This window comes from Molothrus ater, chromosome W (genome assembly GCF_012460135.2).
Source record: "Molothrus ater isolate BHLD 08-10-18 breed brown headed cowbird chromosome W, BPBGC_Mater_1.1, whole genome shotgun sequence".
NCBI classification, from domain to species: Eukaryota; Metazoa; Chordata; class Aves; order Passeriformes; family Icteridae; genus Molothrus; species Molothrus ater.
In genome coordinates this window covers 4,175,109-4,183,369 of record NC_050510.2, presented here as the reverse complement: position 1 = coordinate 4,183,369, position 8,261 = coordinate 4,175,109, and the positions used below count along the sequence as shown (strand labels likewise).

The 8,261-nt window shown below is 43.5% G+C and overlaps 1 long non-coding RNA gene across 1 annotated transcript; it reads left to right on the top strand.

Annotated features, from left to right (window-relative positions):
- The first annotated feature begins 2,341 nt into the window (after positions 1–2,341).
- LOC129046993 (uncharacterized) lies at positions 2,342–5,028 on the top strand. The gene is made up of 2 exons (XR_008508915.1): positions 2,342–2,423; positions 3,791–5,028. It is a non-coding gene; the product is annotated as an uncharacterized LOC129046993 (long non-coding RNA).
- Positions 5,029–8,261: the final 3,233 nt, after the last annotated feature.

Below are 8,261 nucleotides of genomic sequence, written 5' to 3'. Positions count from 1 at the left end.
TAGTGAGCCATGTTTCTCACACAGCTTAAAACAATTTGCTTATATACTTTTCATTACAGTGGTTAAATGCACATTAATGAGGTTTATGCATATTCAAACATTCTTATGGGTTTACATGTCTTGGGAACTCTTTTGCTTGGTTTTAACCTTTGACTTGTCTGCATGCCATCCTGTAGATTAAATGAATATATTTGATTTCTTCTTGAGGCTCCATTCTGTTGTTTTGACACTTCTTAATAACTACAGAGTCATTAGTAAATTTTTCTCTTGGTGTTTTGGTTTTTGTCACTGTTATCTTATCATTCAGTTAAGATAGTCCACAAATGTGAGAAACGACATAGCTATTTCACACCATTTTTTTAGTTAGTTGCACAAATAAAAGCATTTTATAGTTTCTATTTTAATATTGTGCTAAGGGTTAAGATATATATTTATCACACTACTTACTTATATAAACTATACTGTGCATGTGTAAACTGACAGATTATACTATACCAAAAAGCAGTTAAAAGGAATTACAAATTGTACTATATCAGAATCTTTGTGATCAATTGTCGCAGACATCTTTTCACTAAAAATCCTTTCTTTAAGATTTTTCCTTCTGAGAAGCTAAGAGGCCTCAGAGACAGAATGTAAACAATGGTTATCTGCGGCTGTGGAATGCAACAGGTGCACCTGTGATTGGCCCATCTTAGATGTGTATAATTAATGGCCAATCAAGGACCGAGCTATCTCAGACAGAGTCCGAGAGAGCTGCTTTTGTTATCATTCTTTTCTTTTCTATTCTTAGCTTAGCAAGCTTCTGAGAAAACCATTCCCTTCTTTTTCTTTTTAGTATAGTTATGATGTAATATATATATATCATAAAATTAAAAAATCAAGCCTTCTGAACATGGAGTCAACATTCTCATCTCTTACTTCACCTGAAAACCCCTGTGACCACGGTCACAATCAATAATAACTTGTGAAAGCCAGTAACTATAACGTCATTTATAACAAAAGAGAAGGGAAAAAAAAACCGAAGCAGGGTCTCTGTCTTGGGTGAAGACCAGGAGACGAGCAGGTTCAGCTCCAGTGCTCTGACCTTTAAAAGAGACTGCAGTAACTTCCGATTGCCCTGAGATTCCGGTTCTGGCGATGCCGCTGGGCCTCAAAGAGACAGTAACAACTTTTGGGTACAGATAAATATGAATACAACAACATTTTGGGTTACCCACGACAGTGATGAATCAGCTCATGGATAGGAGACAGGGAGTCTTAGTTTGTGTAATATTTTTGCTGGTGAATTGTCATGGTAGCAGTTGGCACCTGCTGTTCCTTAACCCGCAACAACTCCATGACAGAAGGATCCTCTGAGAGACCAGGCAAACTAGACAGCTGTTTAATCTTTTCTGTACTCAAGGCAACTATACTGAAAGCCCACCAGTACCCTTTTGGGTCTTTCAAGTACCCTCTCCGGAGGTAGCCTATGCCAAGTGTACATGGGGCCTTGTTTGATGCTGGCACAATGCCAGTGCCCCCATGAAAATACCTTCTCCCTGGTGTCTACTGTGAGATGGGGCCAGGAATAGAGCAAAGCAGGCTTCAGCTTAGGAATAGAAGGGAAAAAAACTTTATTAACCTACAATATATAAAAGAAACACACAAAACTCAGGATGAAAACCTCCCAAACATTCCTCCTCCCCCCAACCAAGTTCCCAATACATCACAGTAAGACAAAACCGTGGACTCTCAATTCAGTTGCCATCCCTCAGATCACCAACTCTCAGTCCATCACCACCCTTCAGATAACCCATTCTCCGTTCATCAAGAGGAGAGGAGTCCTTCTTGTGCCATAGGCCTTCCCAGGAAACAGTTGAAACTTCATGTGTTTCCATGTCACTCGTCGCACCGCCTGGACAACCTTTACCATCATGACCTCTTCCTTCCATGCCCAGTGCTCTCACCACTGCACATGGACCAGAGCTGCTTCTAGGGTTGTCCTTTTAAGGGTGCTTTGTCCAGTTCCAAAAAGAGCACAGTCTCTCACCTTCGGGACACCTGTCCCCCCCAAATTTCACCCCCTGAGGCCGAGGGGTCTCAACACTGAACTCTCTTGGCTCTGAGCCATTGCCTCCCCCTGGATGCAGTCTCTGTGTCACAGGAAACATGGTTCTGTCCATGGCTATACAAGAAAAGTCCAGCCAAAGGCCACTCCATCATCTCCTGCCACCTAGAATTCTTCTCAACTTCTCTCAGACATCTTTCACTTGCACTAACTTGCATCACACTTGCTCATTTCCTGCTATTCATCCCTGTCTCTCTTCTCATTCAGGAGGAGGATCAGAAAGAAGATCAGAAGCTTCCACCATGTCCAGCAGAGCCAATCCCTCATGGCTCTGAAGATGGACATGCTGCTGGCCAAAACTAGGCCAATGAGAGAGGTTGGTAATGCCTCTGTTATGACATATTGGAGAAGAGATTCCGAACAAAGTCACACAGTTTTTCTCCTAATCAGAGAAGAGGAGGAGGTGAAAATATGTGAGGGAAAACAACATGGCACCACCAAGGTCAGTGAAGAAGGAGGGGGAGAAGGTGCTCAATGTGCCAGAGCTGAGATTCCGCTGCAGGTCATGGTGAAGACCATGGTGAAACAGGTTGTCCTCCTGCAGCCCATGGGTCCATGGGGATGCAGAGATCCACCTGCAGCCCGTGGGGGAGGTGTCCACGCTGGAGCAGGTGGATGCCTGGAGGAGGCTGTGATCCAGTGGAAGACCTGGTTGTGAGAAACGACTGCTCACTTTTAAAACTTTAAAGGTTTATTAAACGTTAACAAAAATTACAACAAAGGACTGAATAAGGAAAAATCACAGCGCTGGGAGCTGGGAGCTCCCCCCGTGGCTACTAGCCACAGGGCTCATTCACAAAATAGTTGCTCCCCTTTTTATACCTTTTGGTGTTGCATCAGGTAACCCTAGCTGTGGGAATCGTAAAGATAGAAATCTTCACAGACTCAGGAGGGTTTGATTTACAGCCTTAGAAGAAGCCTAGATTGATGTGAAAGCAAGGTACACAGACAATGAACAGAAAAATCATAAACTTATGTTTCTATAGTTGTAAGTAAGATGCCTTAAGTAAGAAACTGTATTAGATAAGATGATGAAGGGTTTTATAGTGTAGTAATGTAGTAATGCGATTGTAGAGAATAAGCTAAGAATTTCGATATTATAATAGAGAAATATGTGTGTACATGTAATGAGAGCTTATTGGACAAAAGTATCTGCACTGCAGTAGAAACAAGTGAAGGTGATAGGTCAGAAAAACAAAATAAACTCTGTGGCATCAGCCTATTGGGTCAGAAAGCTATATATTGCCTTGTAACGAAGAACCTGTGACTATCTTGAACTATGGCAAATTGCTTGCTGTCTTATAAATCGCACGACCTCTGAGACTGATGTTATCTAAGCCATAAATCATTCTTAGTCCGATCTTGATCCTGTCCTTTTGCCTAATGCAAAGACAGCGACACCTAGCCCCTCCCAAAGTCTGTCAGTTAACTCTTCGTTGACATCCATTGGTGGAGACTGCTTTCTTGCAACTTGATTGGAGGTCAGGTGTTGCCATGCTGTGCCTCTTAGTAACAAGCCTGCTCTCCCCTCAAATGCCCCAGCTACTAAGGCTAATAAAGGGGGAGGAGAAAGAGGACTATGGGGGACATATTACAATAACTTCACTACACATCTTAACATACACATAATATCTATTTCTTAATTGTGAGAGACAACTTTTACATTACTTATCTATAACACAGTGGAGTGAGAGGGCCCTTGCTTCCGGGCTGGAGCAGCCTGTCCTTGGAGGACTGCATCCCATGGAAGAGTGACCCACTTCGCAGCAGTTCTGGAAGGACGGTTTGCCCATGTGAAAAGTGCATATTATATGGCTCTATGCAGATATTTACTATGTGTATTATGTTGTATTGATTAGTAGTGCTGTATTAACATTTTAATGGAATTGTAAATGTAGTTTTGTAGTTAAAATGTAACTTCTGTAGTTAAAATAGAAACTATGTATGTGGGATATTTTGTAAAGAAAGGAATGAGGTACTCACACCACATAGCAGCCACAGGACACCTAAATCTTTAACAGAAAGAGAATTTATTGCTCCATTAGCTGAAGAAACTAACTTCTTCCCGCCTTGCTCATCTAGGAAGACCCCGTTAGGATTAAGAGCAAGAAGCTGACACTGACCAGAGAGAATCCTTTGTTTGAATGGAATTTATGCATCATGTATGAGATGTATGAATATGCAACGGCCTATTGCTTTTAAGGGTTAATCCTTTGTTAACGGGTGTCCTTTTTTGGGCTTATTTTGCCCAGAAAGAGGTATTCGGACTGTCTGTAACTCTTTGTTTTTTATTGTCTCGTATTGTCCTAATCTCAATTGTTCAAATTTTTATTACTCGAATTATATTACTATTTTTAGTAATATAACTAAACTTGTCCTAGGGTGACGTTATGATGCTTGTATCCCCATTTGTGTGTTCTCTTTATGCTGAATATTATGTCCTGTGCCTTCAAGACTGGGTCTGAAGAGCGAATGGTTTGTTTTGGTTTTGTTATCAGCCTGCTCCCCCATGGCTGGTGGGGCACAGAGACAGAGCAGTACATAGTGCAGCTTTTGCTTTTTGCTTGGCTTTTTGCTTTGCTCTTGCTTCTGCTTTGCTCCTGCTTTTTGCTTCTGCTCATTAGTTAGCTTAGCTAAGAAGTCTGAATTTTTCCCTGGACTGTTTTTCCTTTCCCTTTTTTGGAACCACTCGAGCCTGCTCCGAACTGGGACCTGAGAAATACCAAAAGTTTGCACCTTGTGACCTGCAGCAGCTATCCCCAGTGCCAGAGGGACTGATAAGAGAGCGACCACTCCCAAGAGAGACTTTCTGAATCTGTCATCTTTTTCAGAGCAGTAAAAGAGTGTTGTCGTCCAGTATTGTTCATTTTGTGTGCTGGGGGGGTGTTTTGCCTGTTAAATAAACAGGTTCTTTCCACTTCTCTCCAAAGAATCCTTCCTGAACAGGTTGGGGAGAGGAGCCGTGTAGGTTTGCTTTCTGAAAAGACCCCCTTTTGGAGGTTTTCTCCCAAATTTGCCCTAAACCAGGACAGTCTTCAACAATGAGGAAAAGGCTGAGGTACTTAATCTATTTGTTACCTCAGTCTTTAATAGTAAGGTCAGTTGTTCTCAGGGTACTGTCATGGTTTGACACTGGCACAATGCCAGTGCCCCCATGAAGATACCTTCTCCCTGGTTTCTGCTGTGAGATGTGACCAGGAATAAGCAAAGCAGGCTCCTACTTAGGGAAGAAAGAAAACAAAACTTTATTAACTACACTACAACCACAGATAAAAAGGAACACACACACAGGGAAAATGAAAACCTTACAAATACATTTCCTCCTCCCCCCACCAAATTTCCAACACAATACATCTCTATTCCTCAAATCACCAACTCTTAGTCCAGCACCACTCTTCAAACAATCAATCTTCAGTTCATCAAGAGGAGAGGAGTCCTTCTTGTACCATGGGCTTCCCCTGGAAACACAGCTGAAGCCTCATGTGTTTCCGTGTCACTCGTGGCACTGCCCGGAGTACATCTGCCGTCGTGACCTCTTCCTTTCATGTCCAGTGCTCCCACCACTGAACACGGACCAGAGCTGCTTCTAGGGTTGTCTTTTTAAGGATGCTTTGTCCCGATCCAAAAAAGGCACAGTCTCTCCTTTGGGACACCTGTCCCCACAATCTCTCCTCTGGGACACCTGTCCCCCCCATATTTTTTCACCCCCTGGGGCTGAGGGGCACCAACACTGAACCCTTTTGGTTCTGAGGCATTGCCTCCCCCTAGAATGCAGTCTCTGTGTCACAAGGAACATGGTTCTGTCCATGGCTGTACAAAAAGAGTCCAGCAAAAGCCACTCCATCATCTCTTCCCACTAGGATTCTTCTCTATTCTTCTACTATCTCTCACTCGCCCAGACCTCTCTCACACTTGCACATTTCCTTCCTCATCTTCCACTCTATCTTCTAGGAAAGGTCAATGATCTGTAAAGTTTTCATTCTCCGAAAAGGGGTTAAAAGCTCCTACAAGCGGCCGGCTGCACCCCCCCCTTCTTCTTCTCCATCCCAGCCGTGATGCCGGCACAGGCCCATGTTTATCAAGTTTCAAGGTTGCTCTCTTGAGGGGGGGGGGGGGGGGGCTGCCCGATGGCTCCCGGTGTCTCTCTCTCTCTCTCTTTCTCTCTTCCACCCTTCCATCCCCGGGGTCAGGCCTACCTCTCCCGGCCACATGGCTTTTCCCCTCCCCCTGCCCAGCCAGCAGCTGGGCCGGGGGAGAGACCCGAACTCTTTCCCGCCGGAAACCCAAGAGGACCCTCCCAGGGGAGAGCTCTGCTTTTAACCCCGTGTTCTCAGAGGCGTGTCCATGTCCCAATGGCCAGGTTAAATGCCAATATTAAAGTCTGAATATCCATTGGCCCAAAACACAGCATCCCAAAAAACACATTTCCTGTCAAACCACCACAGGTACCGAGCCCCCTGAGCTGGAAGACAGAGACGGGGAGCAGAATGAAGCCCCTATAACCCAAGTGTCGCAGACATCTTTTCACTAAAAATCCTTTCTTAGGATTTTTTCCCTTCTGAGGAGCTGAGGCCTCAGAAACAAAATGTAAACAATGGTTATCTGCTGCTGTCGAATGCATCAGGTGGATTTTTGATTGGCCCATCTTGGATGTTTATAATTAAGGGCCAATCAAGGCCGAGTTATCTCAGACAGAGTCCGAGAGAGCTTCCTTTTGTTATCATTCTTTTCTTTTCTATTTTTAGCTAGCCTTCTGAGGAAACCTTTCCTTCTATTCTTTTAGTATAGTTATAATGTAATATATATATATAATAAAATAATAAATCAAGCCTTCTGAACATGGAGTCAACATTCTCGTCTCTTGCCTCATCCAAGAACCCCTGTGAACACTGTCCCACCCAAGGGGAAATGGTAAGCGATCTGCTGTGCCATTTGGATGCACACAAGTCTTTGGAACCCAATGGGGTTCACTCAAGGGTACTGAAGGCGCTGGAGGAAGCACTCATCAAGCCACTTTCATTTATCAGCAGTCCTGGATAACCAGGGAGGTCACAGTTGACTGGAGATGAGGAAATGTGACACCCATCTCCAATTGCCAGAAGGAAGATCCAGGGAACTACAGGCCTGTCAAGGCCTGTCAGTGTGACCTTGATGCCAGGGAAGGTTATGAAACAGATCATCTTGAGTGCCGTCACACAGCATGTACAGGACAACCAGGGGATTAGGCCCAGTCAACATGGGTTTAGGAAAGGCAGGTTGTTTTTCCTGGAGAAAAGGAGGCTAAGGAGAGACCTTCTTGCTCTTTACAACTACCTGAAAGGAGGCTGTAGTGAGTTATAGGACAAGAGGAAATGGCCTCAAGTTGCACCAGGGGAGGTTTAGATTGGATATTAGGAAAGGTTTCTTCACAGAAAGAGTTTTAAAACATTGAAACAAGCTGCCCAGGGAAATGGTGAAGCCACTGTCCCTGGAAATGTTCAAAGAACATATAGATGTGGTGCTTAAAGACATGGTTTAGTGGTGGACTTGGCAGTGCTGGGTTAATGGTGGGACTTGATGATCTTAAAGGTCTTTCTTTTCCAACCTTAATGATTTTATGATTCTATGACTTGTCTTGCTGCTTCCAGAGGTCAAATAAAAGTTTCTTTCCTCAACACAGCTGCTGAAGAGAAGAAATTTTATTTCTACTAGTGTTGTTAATTAATAAATTCTATTTGCTTGTGTAGTATTTCAGATTGCATGGGGAAATGACCCTCTTGGGTCTACTTAAAATGAGGGATTGAATTTGTGGCATCCCACACCTAAAGGCTGTTTAATATTGATTTCTAATATTTTATGTTTGGGAGGAAATTGGATCTTTTCCTGGTTCCTAGGATGGGATTGAAAGAGGTGTCCATGGATCTCTTGAATAATAGCCATAGTGATACCTCATAGATCCAGCTCGTTCATAGAGTTATAGCTGTATTGTGTTTGCATGGCAAGGTTTTGGTAACAGGGAGTGATACCTTTTTCAACCTAGAAATGAAACAACGCACACTTTCGAGATAATATTACTGTAGGAGGTAATATAAAGGTGGATCTTTATTGGGGGCCTCCAGGGGCAGTTATGGAAAAATGTCCACAAAAGCCCACCCACACAGGGTGAATACAGTTT